This window comes from Protopterus annectens, chromosome 9.part0 (genome assembly GCF_019279795.1).
Source record: "Protopterus annectens isolate FY-2018-M chromosome 9.part0, PAN1.0, whole genome shotgun sequence".
NCBI lineage: Eukaryota > Metazoa > Chordata > Ceratodontiformes > Protopteridae > Protopterus > Protopterus annectens.
Window position 1 is genome coordinate 235,174,169 of NC_056743.1, and position 15,008 is coordinate 235,189,176.

Below are 15,008 nucleotides of genomic sequence, written 5' to 3' on the forward strand. Positions count from 1 at the left end.
CCAGGTTGGCGCCAAATTTCTTAGGATACCTAAGACATCCAAAAGTAAAAAAAAGTTTATAAAATAAGTAATACATATTAACAAGGCAATTAACAGCTCCTGTCATAATGTTTTAAGGGTCAGTTGCAATGCATTTTGAACTGTATTGTGCTTTTACATTGAATGAGTGTTTAATTGTGTTGGGGAACTGCTTTCAAGTTGTTTGACGTGCTTCTGTTCATTGAAAATAACTAAACAGTACAACATTACAGAACTCTGTTATTGTCCATGCAATGTAGACCTTGTAATTGAACTTGAGAATGTTTACTGTGCATAAGACAGAAATACGTATGTGTAGTGAAGGTGTTGTGTTACTAATGTCAGTGACAGAACAGTACCTGGCAATGGCAGATAGTACTGCATTTTTGTAGTGAAAAATATGAACTTGTGCTCATTGAAATCACATTTGTGTTAGATTATTTCTGTAGTTGTGCTGGTAGCAGGAATTGCAGGCCAGTAGTTTACACTTTAAATACTGACTTTATGATGCCAGTACTGTGGCAATTTTGTGATAGCAGCTCTTTCATTTTATTTTATTTTTTGTCCTGTATAGTACAGATGGAGAATAAGGGATCAAGGCATAGATGTGATAAGTTTAGCTATGAGGAAAATCATGTACTCATGACAGCACTCAGGACATATGGCAAACTGCCGTTTGGTAAAGGTGGGCCCAGACAAGCAGAGAGGAACAAAGCATGGAGCCAAATAGTTGCTAAAATCAATATAGTTGGAGGTAGAAACAGACCTCTGGCACAATGCAAGAAAAGGGAAAATGATCTGTTAAGACAACTTAGAAACAAGGCTAGGCAGAATGCAATTTCCAGGACCAGCATGGGCGGGAGGCTCTGAATCTTATTAAGTTAACACCAGATGTTTAATTCCTTCTATCCCATCTGTGAGGATGACTATGATACAGAGGATAGTGCAACTGGAATAATTAGAGGTGGCATGGACACTGTTCCATCAAACCAGTCTGCAGCAGCATCTGCATTCATCTGCCCCTGAAGGTTAGTTTTACAAATACACCTTTTAAATCTTTAAAATTGAATGGTGGCAAACAGTGCTACAATTAAACATGTCACAATTCATTATTATTAGGTCAGTGGTGTACATCAGCAGCTAATGAAAATGAAGGCAGACTTCATGGTAAATGTCCCACCTGCACCCCGTTATGCTGTTGTAGGATTATTATAATGTGTTGCAATTTCTTTTACAGTCAGCATCAGAAAAAAACAGGTCAACTGTACCAATAAATAGGGATGAAATCATTGGTAGAATGCGTGCTGCTGATGATAGTGATAGGGATGATGATGATGATGATGATGAAGTTGTATTTGCGAAGCACCCTGAGGGAAGCTGGAGGCAGTCTTCCAGTGTAATGACAGGCTCTCTCACCTCACAACATGTTAGTAACTACAGGAAAGGGCACTTCATCACAAAGTCAAACACACACTGACATTCCACTCACTCTTGTACACCAGGAGTAAACATGCACTTATACAGCAGTGTCTCCACAGGTAGAAGAACAGTGTCAGGCTGAAGGCAGGCAGTCTGAGGCCACTTTGCTCACAGTGACAATGTTACAAAGGGGTGCTAAGTGCAGAAATTATTTTGAACTACCTCAAGAAACACATAAAGCACTGGCAGCACAACACAAAATGTGCCATGATATAGCTAGTGCTAAAATCAGTGCAACAGAGTGTCCACTAGAAATGGTTAGAGGTCTACAGAGCATGCATGCAGATTTCAAACAGTACTTTGAATTGGTAGAAAGCAGGGATAATTCTGTGGTTTCACTGATGTGTAACATGGTAGCACAGCAGGCATCAGCTGCAGCCTACATACATATACTGATTCGGACATACCAGAGTCAAGCCAGACTCGGTCTAACCAGGGGAAGGGGAAAGGGCACAGTCCAGACATATCGGGGGAGATCACAGGTTACTAACACTGGCTGTCAACACTAAACTAATATTTGTATTAAATTATAGACAATACAAATATTAGTTTATAAGAATTTATAATGAATGCAAGGCTGGGGAAATGGGGTAACAAGCATTTTTAATGGTTCAAAGTCACTTTAAATGAAAAGGGATGTGCAATTTGTATAACTGGTTAACATCATGTGATGTAATATAAATAATGTGCTTTTGGTGTAACAAATTATCTCTTGAAGGCTTTTTAGCTGAGATACCAGGAGACACTAGTAAAGCGATTTTGCACTTTACTTTTGAGAATCTTTGTTTCTTTTGTGTGCGTTTTATTTTCTTGAGGTTCCAGTATGAGTTCTAATTTTGATTGGGCAGACAGGATGTCCAACGGAGTTTCTTCAGGAGCAGCTGGTTTCGGTCAGAGAGGGGAAGATGATCGTGTTTCGTTGCAGGATATGTGGAGATTAAGGGAAGAGAGGTTTGCAGTGGATGATTTGTGGTCCCTTGGTGGTATTAATGTACAATCTGCCGAGTTCGGGAGATTGGAAAGGTTGTTGTAAAAGAAGTGACTTTATTTTGCAATACTAAGCTGTTAGATAAATATTTGTCAACTAGATTAACTCCTCGCAGTCTCAGGGTTGATCAACTTCCAGCTTTAAAATTTGCGGAAGATGAATCAGACCTGTTAAAGGAGTGGAAGACGGCATCACTTGCATGGTTAAAGATATTGGTTAAACGCAACGGTAGAGCACAAGAGAAGTTGGAGGTGGAAATTTTGGGACTGCTAGAGGAGTTACTCATGACTGTTTCTGGTGACTGTTTTGCTGACAAGACGAAAGCCATCAGGGGTCGAGTGTCCAAGATAGAAGGGGAGGTAATTTTGAGAAAAAAGCAAAAACTCGAGCGTGACTCAAAGGATTATGAAAACAATTTGGTCTTTTCTTGGCAGAGGAAACCCAGAAGGGGCAGGAATGTCAGTCAACGGGTCAGAGCGAATGCTCGTGTAACCAGAGACTCATCCATTTCATCAGGGGAAATGGCTTCTAGCAGCAGAAAAAGCATCTCGTTTGAGGATTTAAATGAGGAAAGCAATGAAGGTACACAGAACCAGCAATGGAACAGTCCCCAGGAAACACGGGGGAGAGGCCAGAAGTGGCAAAGGAGCAATGGAGATACCGGGCGCGAACAGCAGGAGAAGGAGAAAATAATTAATGTGGACTTTGAGCCAGTTTTACTTTGGCAGAAGGAGGTGGGCCCAAACGACATGATGAACTTGGACAGTTTGACATCATTAATTTATCCAGGTTTGAGATCACTGACAATGTTAAATACTTGTTAAATAAGGGTATAAAATGTGTACCCACTTATTTTCCCAGCCTAGCGGTTGTACTGCTTGAAGTTGGATGCTTTTGTAGAAAACTGAATTTAGCAATGTTTTTTAAAAATATTCAAGTTAATAATGCAAATGAGTTTCAATGGTAGAGTTCTGTGGGGGAAATAGATAGTAGTGATTCTGAATTATTAAACGTGTCTGTGTATGAAAATATGTTTATAGATGTTAATAATGTAGAGATGTGTTTACAAGATGAATCTGAGGAATTTTATGTCCGGGATGTGCTAGAACTGATGGACAATAACAGAATCAATGATGATGGCGGGGGAGCGTTTGTTACTGGATATGGAAAGTTAATGGTTCCACCTGTTCCCTATGAAAGTCATTTTGTTCCCCCTAAGAATACTGTTGCTATCAATGTGTTTGAAAAGACTTTATGTAAAGAAATTGAACGTGAATATAAGATTTTTGTAAAAAAACAAAAAATGTATAATTTAACTAAAGAGAAATGGGGTACATTACAAATGTTGTGAAGTAATGATGAGAACCTGGTTTTCACTCGGGCAGATAAAGGAGGGAACTGGGTCATTTTGTCCAGAGATCAATATAACAAAATGGCTTTTGAGTTGTTAAATGATGGGGATACCTATGTAAAATTGGAATATGATCCTAGTTCAGAGTTTAATGCATGCTTATTACAAATTTTAGAAAGAGGTGAAAGATTGGGCTTTTTCAAAGCCAAAGATATCAAAAATTTATTAAAAATCCCAGAAGAGCTAGGTTCTTCACGATCCCCAAAGTTCATAGAAATTTGATGAACCCTACAGGGAGGCCTATAGTCTCTGGGGTAGGGGGTTACTTGCAAAATGTAGGGATTTTTTTGGATGAACAGCTTAAAAAGTTTAGTCTTAAGCTACCTTCACATATAAAAAATAATCAAGAATATTGTAAGTTGGTGGGGGAATGCAATGGGAAGCTGATTTTTACTGGGCTTGGGTAGATGTAAAAGCTTTATATACTAGTATCAGTCATGTGGTGGGTTTGGAAGCTCTAGCAAAAATGTTGGGGGAAGGACCCAGAACAAGCTATATTCTGCAGTTGCTTGAGTTCTGCCTGACACACAATTTTTTTGAGTTTAATGAGGAGCTGTTTTTGCAGAAGGGAGGCACCGCTATGGGTGCCTCATTCACTCCTTCTTATGCAATCATTTTTATGTTTTTTTTTAGTAGAAATTCATATATAACAAATGGTTCTTTAACAACAAGGTTATGGTCTACAGGAGATATATAGATTACCTGATTTTTGTGTGTCGAGGGGAAATGAAACAATTTGGAACCTACATGGCTGAACTGGAAAGAAATGATTCTGGGATTTCTTTTACATACAAAACCAGTAGAGAGGTGATGCAGTTTTTGGATTTAGAGTTATATGTGAGTCAGGATAAGTTACTACAATTCAGACCTTATCATAAAGAAACTGCAGCTAATAATTTGTTGGATCCATTTGTTGGATTCATTGCCTTCTGGGGAATATAAATGCATTTTTGGTAATACATCGGATAAGAGAAGGATATCTCAACAATTTTTGAAAGTAAGGAACAGATTATCTAGTAGAGGTTATTCCCCTGATCTGTTAGTAAGGACAGAGAATAGAGTCTTGGGAATCCGACAGGGAGGCGGTGAAGGAATAAGGAGATATGAAGAGCAATCTTTAGATGAAGGTACAAGGAAAATGTATTTTGTTAGTAAGTTTTCCCCTTTTTCACATCATTTAGTAAGGCTAGTTAGAAAATTTTGGCCCATTGTGATGCAAGATGAATCAACTAAAGGCATATTTTCGGAGCACATAATTTTTTCATAGAAGAGATGTATGAATTTGAAGCAGTTATTGAATAGGAAATTTGATAAGACAGATGGTCAGGTGAGGTGTTATCCCTGTCGTAGGTGCAGCATTAATGAGAGACTTTACAGGGCTACACAGAAGTTTTCTTGTCAATCAAGTGGAGTAGTTTATATTTTAGGTTGTGATTGTTCACCTAAAAATGATATATTGGACAAACTAAGAGACAAGTTAAAAAATGCATTTTAGAACATATGGGGGACATCAGACATAGGAGATTAGATAGTCCAGTGGCACATCATTTCTGTTCAAATCATGCAGGTTCAGATTCATCTTTATTTTTCAGTGTGTTGGCCATTCCTTTACATCAACATGGGGAAGCTCTTTATAAAAAGCTGTTAGCCTTGGAAACCAGGTTCATCATTAATTACAATACTTTATTTCCTTCAGGTCTTAACCTGGAGGTAAATATTAATATGTGATATTGATGTTGGAGATGGAAAAGTTATTTAGTTACCAATTTGTGTTTTCACAAAAGTTTGTCCAATGCATTTAAATATAAATAGCTATGAGTTGTCTACTATAAATGGTAGAAATTATAGTCAATACAAATATTAGTTTATAAGAATGTATAATGAATGTAAGGCTGGGGAAATGGGGGTAACAAGCATTTTTTAATGGTTCAAAGTCACTTTAAATGAAAGGGGATGTGCAATTTGTATAATTGGTAAACATCATATGATGTAATATAAATAATGTGCTTTTGGTGTAACAAATTATCCCTTGAAGGCTTTTTAGCTGAGGTACCAGGAGACACCAGTAAAGCTGTTTTGCACTTTACTTTTGAGAGTCTTTGTTTCTTTTGTGTGTGTTTTATTGTCTCTTTAAGGTCCCTGCAGCAAGTATAACGAGGTTATACACACTTTGATGTCCACAGAAAAAGGAAGTCTACGCATTGCTCCAGTGTCCCTATGGGAGTCAAACATGCCCACTAGGACCCTTATAATGTCCCTGTCAATTCTAAACCTATCAAGGATTTCCTGATTATCAACGTTATAATGAGTAATCCTTTGTCTATATTTCTGCCTTCTTGGTGGGTGAGCTCCACTGGGTGCAAGCAGTTTTCACCCAGCCAAAACAAGCAATTCCGATCTAGAAATAAGAAAACTTGCTGCAAGAGATAGCATTTTCATGAAATGCAACTCTGATACTTTTGGCAAATCTTCTTTTTTTATACCACATTTGCGACAAGTGCAAGAACACAGCAAAAACTGACTATTAATTGCAACTGATGTAAAATAACCTTAATTACCATAACAGCATTTGTGTCACTTCTCATTACCATCTCACTGTCTGCTCATTTGCATACCTACATTCCGAGACACTGAAAATTTGCATGACTGGCTTCTATGAATTGTGGCTCAACTGCGCCTGTCTATCCACTCCCTAAATTCCCTAACATCTGTGCTACTATGAATACCACTCAAAGTTCATAAAACACAGTCTGTTGGTGAAGAAATAAGAAAGTTTCTTAAAGGAAAGTTTGGTACATGCTTACTCTGTTCCACAGAGCTCAACCTCCCCCTCCCCAACAACTTCTTGCTGCAGGCTGGGCGTTCATCAACTCTTTCTTATGGTTATAGACTAACTGGGAAGAACAGTAATATGGAAATGCACACACTAAAATGTATATATTTTTGTTGCTTTGAATTGTTCAGATGTTATGTTGAAGGCAGCTCCTCTTCAATACTGAACATTTCCACGGCCGTCATCCTGTTATGGCTGATGTCCTGCTGTAACTGTTTTGTTTCAGTGGATATACACCTTTAAGGTGTTATGAGAAATAGTCTTACAGAACATGATAAATACCACTACTACAGAGTACATGGTTCCAAAATGAAAAGTATAAATCAGCACGATCCCATTTTGTGACTTACTCTGGAGAAAAGGAAACACTGGTTCCATTGCTGTAGTTTTGACAGATTACAGAAAGTAACGACAACAAAAAAGTGGCAACACCTCAGGACAGAGTATTACATATAAAGAGAAATTTAAAACCATATGTTCCTGCCAATTTCAGGTCAAAACCTTTATGAATAAGATAAGGAATTCTAAGCTTATCTTCTGAAGCATCACTACAAACTTGTAGGGTAAGGGTTCTGAATGGAGAGATGAAAATTCAGCAAGCAAAGGAGAGCAGTAGTTCTGCAATTGAATTCATCCTCAAGTCTTGGTGAGTACCTTCACGAGGTGGACCGTTTTCTACAAAATCTCACCAAGGCAACATTGATATATATATATATATATATATATATATATATATATATATATATATATATATATATATATATATACTGTATTTATATAGCATATATCATGGACAGAAGTAGGTCAAAAATTAAAAGAGATAGCTGGGTGCACAAGACACAGGATAAAAAAGTGCCCAATCCTGGTAAGCGCACTGGTGCCAGGACTGGAAAAAATTATAGTGTAAAATCCTCAAAATACAGAAACATTCCTACAATGGGGCCAGGCTAAGCCCAGGGTGAAGATGCCCCCCCCCCCCCATAAAAGGACGTAGCAGTCCACAAAAATGTCAAAAACTGATAGGCCAAAGAAGAGCCATAAAGATGATAGAGTGGACTATTGAGGATAAGAAATAAATTATGTATTGTTACTGTTATGCAAGAAGTCCAGAATTTCCAGACACAAGATATACAAAACGATTAAGAGAGAAATTAGAGGAAAGAAAACTACTTCCACAAGAAAAACTGTCAGCCGCTTCAAATGAAAATTTGCATTCATTAATATAACAGATTTGTGAAAAGCAGTATATAGGTCAAGAAACTTTGATCTGTTTGGAAAAAGAAGCACCTAAGGAAGTGCGAAAATATAAACAACAAAACCCAACAATATTTGAAAAATATAAAAATTGAAATATGGATATGGGAAAGAAAGAGATATTAGAAACTGTGCAATGTTTATGCAAATGAGAAAGCCAAATTAATCAATATAAAGAAGGCATCCCCAAAGATATACAAAGAGAAATACAGGCAAAGGCATCCAGATATGGAACATTTCACAATAAAAAAATAATATCACAAAGATGGAATGTAGAAAAGAAGATTAGTAAAGCAGAAGTTAAAAAAATAGAAGTTGAAGTTATAGAGTGCCTGCGAAGTGAAGGATTTGGTGTAAAAGGTCTAACACAGTACATCACAGCAGGATGGAGTGAGTCCCCCAAAGTAGGGAGAAACAGGAAGATCAGGAGACATCTGAAGAAGAAATATGGACATGGGAAAGAAAAAGAGATTTAATTTGGTGTAATATTTATGCAAAGGAGAAAGCAAAACTAATCAATATAAAAAAGCAGCACCAAAGATATGTGAAGAGAAATACAGGCAAAGGAATCCAGACATGGAAAACTTTAGAATACAAAAAATAAGAAGACAAAGAGGAAAAGCAGAAAAGGAGATTAGTAATGGAGAAGTTAAAGAAACAGAAGTTGAGGTTATGGAGTTCCTGCAAAGTGAAGGATTCAGTGTAGAAAATCTAATGCAGAAAGCACCACAACAGGACAGAGCAATGGATATCTAAATTTAAGGGAAGCTAGTGGAACAGGAAGCAATTAGGTGCTATATGAAGATAATTTGGAGCAAAATCCAAATAAGTTCCACGCAGGCAGGTAGACTGGACGCCAGATGTAAGTTTAAATCAAAATAAATTTATTTGTATAAAGTGCTTTTCGTCCAATTCTATACATGAACTTCTTCAGATACAGTGGGGCAGCTGTAGTGCTGTGGCCCCACAGCAAGAGGTTCTCCAGTTCGATTCTCGGCTGGGGTGCCTTCTGTGTGGAGTCTGCATGTCCTCCCTGAATTTGTGTGGTGCCCTCCGGGTGCTCCGGTTTCCTCCCATGTTGCAAAGACATGCGTCTGGAGTGTTTCTCCCCAGGCCTCCTCTGCAAGTTGGCTTCATTCCAAGTCAGACTTTCCCAGTTAAAAAATGTTAAATAAAGAAATAAATAAAATAAAAAATAAATAAAAATTTCAGCACAGGTGGAAAACTTAGACGATACAAAGATAACTATAAACGAAAAGTACAAAATAAGCAATTTATTGATGACGCAAAAATGTTTTATACAGAATTGGGAAACAAGGTAAAAGGAATTGAAAGACCACCAAAAAAAGAAGAAATAGATAATTTTTGGAGAAGTGTCTATGAAGATCCTGTGGACCATAACAAAGATGCTAAATGGACAGAATAAGTAAAATAAAGAATAAGAATTTTAAAAGCGTAGGATATAAAATGGGAAGAAGTAACAGCCAGAGAGATTGAAACACAGTTAAGAAAAGCCTCAAAATGAAAAACCCCAGGCCCAGATGCAGTACCTAACTTCTGGTTAAAAGTATTAACATCTTTGCATGAAGATTTAGCCATGAGTAAGAACTATTTATATGCTTATCCTGAACAGATACCAACCTGGCTAACAACAGAAAAAACAATGATCCTACTTAAGAGTGAATTTGCAAGCTATCCTAAAAATTATAGACCACTAACTTGCCTTCTGACGACGTATAAACTATACACTGGAATTTATCCTGACAGAGTCTATAATCATTTAGAAGAAAAACACAATTATGGCAATAGAACAAAAGGGCAGTAAAAGAAAGTCATATGGAACAAATGATCATTTGCTGTTAAATAAAGTCATAGTGAAGAACTGTAAAAAGGGGAATAATTTAAATATGGCATGGATTGATTACAAAAAAGCATTTGATAGTATCCCACATTCATGGAAAAAAAGAGTGCTTATAAATGTATAAGATATACCCTACACTGATCGACTACTTTACAGTGACCATGAAACAGTGGCAGACCACTTTGCAATTAAGCTATGATATAGGACAAATTATTATCCCAGAGATAAAAATTCAAAGGTGGGGGGGGTATTCCAGGGTGACTCTCTGTCACCACTGCTATTCTGCCTTGCCCTTAACCCATTAAGATGTCAACTTAACAGCTTAGGCTATGGCTATAATTTGGTTCCTAGAAAACAACAAGGTCTAAAGACTTCTCATCTTCTCTTTGATGATGATTTGTAACTGTATAGCCCATCAGATGAGGAACTGAAAGTACAATTGCAAGTTGTCAAAACTTTTTCAGATGATGTAAGAATGTCATTTGGTCTTGATAAATGTGCAAAAGCAACCTGTAAAGCAAGAAAACTGCAGCACCAAGAAAACATCAGTTTGAGACAAGAAAAAAACTTGAGCACGAGGGAGTGTATAAATATTTGGGAACTGATGAAGGATCAACAATAAAACATGAACAAATGTGAATAAAACTTATTAAGGAGTGCTGTAAAAGACTTAAATTAATCCTAACCTTAACTATCTAACTTCTGCCCAGAGACTTTTAAAGCCCTCCTCTCTAGAGTTAACTGGACATATTGTACCAACTCCCCCATGGAGAAGCAGTCCAGTCATTCAACTATACCTTTTTTAACATTCTTAACTCACTTGCTCCTCTCCACACAGTCCATATAAAATCTAACATATCCCCATGGCTAACCAATGCTACTCGCACCCTAATGAAAACTAAAGACAGGTCGTGGAATAGGGTCTATATTATAAAATCGAAAAGACTTTACCTCGAATGCTCACATGAGTGAAAATGCCGGTAATCGAAGTTGCTATTGCAGGGGGCTGCGCTCCCAGACCCCCCGCTAAATATATATTCTAACTCCAAGGTCGCACTACAGTGAGGAAAGGGCAAATATCCCACTCCACACTGTAACACGACTCCACAATCACGGTTTTGATTCCCGGCATTTATGCTCATGTGAGCATTTGCACTAAAGTCTTTTCATGCATCTAATATAAACCCGTGGAAAAGATGTGTAAAAACTAAGCTTCCTACTGATTTGTAAAAGTATAAACAACCCAGAAATTTGACTAAAAAACACATTTTAAAGACAAAAAAGACTTCTACTTTAACCCTCCTACAGCACTAAGATCTAATCCCAAAAAATTTTGGAACTCAATTAACCAAATATTGCATCCTGATAATCCTTCTTCTCCCAATCCATGCCCAAACAAGACACCAGAAGAAACTGCCACCATCTTTAACACCTACTTTTTCGAATCCATATTTAAGTTGATTAACTCTGACCCCTCTACTACTAACACTACTAACTAATCCAAACCCTCTCCTATTATAAACCCTTCTAATACTTTTCCCTCAGATCTGTACCTACTACCTACATTAAATCTCTACTCTCCAAATTAAAACCTGTTCAGCATCAGCTGACAATATTCCTTCCTTTTTCCTTCAGATAGCAGCAGACTCACTTGCTCTCCACATATCTATCTTGATCAACCACTCCATCTCTGAGTCAGAAGTCCCTTCTATATGGAAAGAATTCTATACACTACCTATACACAAAGGAGGTAACTCCACTGAAATCACTAACTTTAGACCTATAGTTATCCTCTCACTGCTCTCAAAAGTTTTGGAAAAATGCATACATAAGCAAGTCATGCAATACCTACTACAAGAAAACCTGCTCACACCCTCACAACATGGCTTTCACCCTAAACATATCACTACTACTGCCCTTATATCCTTCATTAACACTATTTATCTGGCCAGAGATGATAAACTCATCTCTTGCTAATTCCTAGACCTTTCAAAAGCCTTCAACACTGTCTCTCACTCACTTCTACGGAACAAACTGACTAATCTTAACTTCTCCACTACTATTGTTGTGTGGTTTTCCAGCTACCTTACTGATTGACTGCAATCAGTGGGATGGCACTCTGCTCTCTCCCCTCCTCTCCCAGTTAAAATGGGTGTCCCCCAAGGATCTATTCTTGGCCCACTACTGTACAATATCTTTACTAATGCAATCAATACTTCTTGCCTTCAGTCATCCCTTGTACAATATGCAGATGATACTATGGTCATCACCATTGGTGACCCTCGCTCTGAACTCATCTCAGCTACTCAGGCATCCTTTAACTCAGTCGAAACCTGGCTCTCCAATAACCTGCTTATTCTGAACCCAAAAAAAGCAAACTCTTACTCTTTCTTCCCAAAAATGGTAACCACCTTAAATCCACTTTCTCTATACTGTCTCTCAATAACACTCCAATTTAAGTGGAATCAAGCACAAAACTCTTAGGTGTCACTATAGACAAACAACTGAAGTTCGACTCACATGTAAATAATTGTATCAGGAAAACTCATCAAAAACTGGGCTTCCTATAAAGAAATAAAAAACTTACTCCTGAATGAAGCAAAAGTAACCCTCTTTCATGTTTACCTGAGGGAAAGAATCTGAGAGTATTGAAGAATCTGAGGGTATTGCTACTCAGTGCTAGAAGTCTAAACCTCAAAATGCACTCTCTTGAGGCACTCCTTAAAATGGAGAACATCGACATCTGTGCAGTGACAGAGACCTGGTTCAAGGCTCCAGAGAGTACCCCAGCATTACCAGGCTATAAGTCATACCACACCTTTCGGCCACCTAACCTGGACCGAAACACTAAAGGCGGAGGAGTACCCATATTCATTAAGGATATCCACACCTCTAGTCTAGTTGCTCAGCATAATGCATCCAAGATTATCCAAGTGCAACTAACTCTGGGCAAGACCACAATCCAAACTGTAGCTTGCTACAGATCCCCCACCATGCCCAGGATTCCCACTCCTCATTTCTTAATACACTGGAAAGTATTAGGGTACAACCTAACACCCTAATAATGGGTGATTTCAACTACCCTACCATTAACTGGGAAAATTACTTGTGTACCAACTCTTGTGCTCAATGTTTTCTGGAATTCATAAATTCCAATGCCATGGATCAACTTATCCACACCCCCACCAGGGGCAGCAATATCCTAGACCTGGTTATTACCAACATGGGCAACCGGTGCTCCACACCAGAGGTCAGTTCCTCGTTGGTCAGATCCGACCATAAGCTAATCACCCAAGATATCCACATCCCTCCCCCACCCCCCATTAGGAAAACCACAGTAAAAAATTTCTCCAAAGCCAACTTCATGCTTCTTAAGACAGAAGTGGCAAACTTCACGACACCCATGCTGACGGACAATAGAGGTATGACTGCTGAATCCTACACAAATGCACTTTATAAGCACTTACATGAGTGCATGGATCGTGCAATCCTTAACAGAACCAAGATGCTATCCTCCAAAAAAAGGAAGCCAATCTGGTGGTCCCCTGCCATAAACAAATTCTACAACAGAAGAAAGAAACTGTTGCAAAAAAAGAGTAAAATCCCATGATTGGAGAAACTCCCTGGTCAGCTTCAGTAAGAAGCTGAGATCCCTTATAAAATCCTCCAAAGCTAGTTATGAAAACAAAATCGCCACTGACTCTAAAGACAACCACAAAGCATTCTATAGCTATGTCAAGAATCTCAATGGCAACACTCAGATCTGCTCTGAGTTACAGCACAATGGCACAAAATATACAGAACCAACGGATATTGCCAACATCCCGGCAGATAGGTTCAGTGCTAACTTTACCCCTCTGTCATTCCCTAAAGGGCCCATCTCTATACCAGAAGAATGCAAAGTTCCTGTAATCACGGCTGCACAGGTAAAAAACACACTATCCAAAGCCAAGAACACAGCATCCATGGGACCTGATGATATCCCAGGCTGTGTTCTACATGAACTACAGAATGAACTGGCACCCCATCTAAGTACCATGTTCAATCATAGCCTCACCTCAGGCTATGTGCCCACTGAATGGCGCACAGCGACAGTTATCCCACTCCACAAAGGGGGAGCCACCACAGACCCCAGAAACTACTGCCCAATTAGCCTAACGAGCCTGGTCTGCAAGGCTATGGAGCGTATCATCATGGAACTTATAAACAATGACATTGGTAATCTCCAAACTCAGGACCCCACCCAGTTCAGGTTTGTAAAAGGCAGATCATGTCTCCTAAACCTGATAGACTTCTTTGAAGCAGTCACCAAAGCTGTAGATGAGGGTAAGGTGGTTCACACAGCCTATCTAGATCTCGCCAAGGCATTTGACACCATCCCCCACTCTGGAATTATAGATAAACTCACTAAACTAGGTATAAATCCCTATGTCACAAGATGGGTTGCCAACTGGCTCACTGACAGAACCCACACTGTGAAAGTAGCAGACTCCAAATCCAGCTTCAGACCAGTGACAAGTGGAATACCACAGGGTTCAGTCCTGGGTCCTCTCCTGTTTGGTATCTACTTCTCTGAAGTACAGGCCAACACAGAAGGTCTTTGGCTAATGAAGTTCACAGATGACTGCAAACTAGGAGCCATAATCAAAACTCCAAAAGATGTGGACATCCTACAAAAGGGTCTTGCTGAGACAGATGCCTGGTGTCAAAGCCATGGCCTCAAGCTCAATGCCAAAAAGTGCATTGTCATTCCTTTTGGTAAAAACTCAGTACCCATGAACTACCACATAGGTGGTAGTCTACTTAACACCGAAAGTGTGATAAGAGACCTTGGGACACAGGTGGACAGTAGTCTCTCCTTTGATAATCATATCGCCACAGTAGTCACGAAATCCTTCTATGTGGCACACCTCATCACAAAAGGTTTCTCATCCAGGAAAAAAGAGGTCATTGTTCCCCTCTACTTGTCACTCATTAGACCCATTATAGAGTACAATGCCCCTTTTTGCTATGTACCTCACAAGACATCTACAACAACTGGAAAGGCCACAGAAATACCTCACAAAGAGGATTACCAGCCTCAAAGAGATGCCCTATGCAGACCGTCTCAAAAAACTGCAGCTGTACTCCATTGCATATCGCCTACTCAGAGGCGATATCTGCA

General features: G+C 38.8%; 1 pseudogene; it reads right to left on the minus strand.

Annotated features, from left to right (window-relative positions):
- LOC122810510 overlaps positions 1-1,962 on the minus strand; it is a 28,825-nt pseudogene extending 26,863 nt beyond the window's left edge.
- Positions 1,963-15,008: the final 13,046 nt, after the last annotated feature.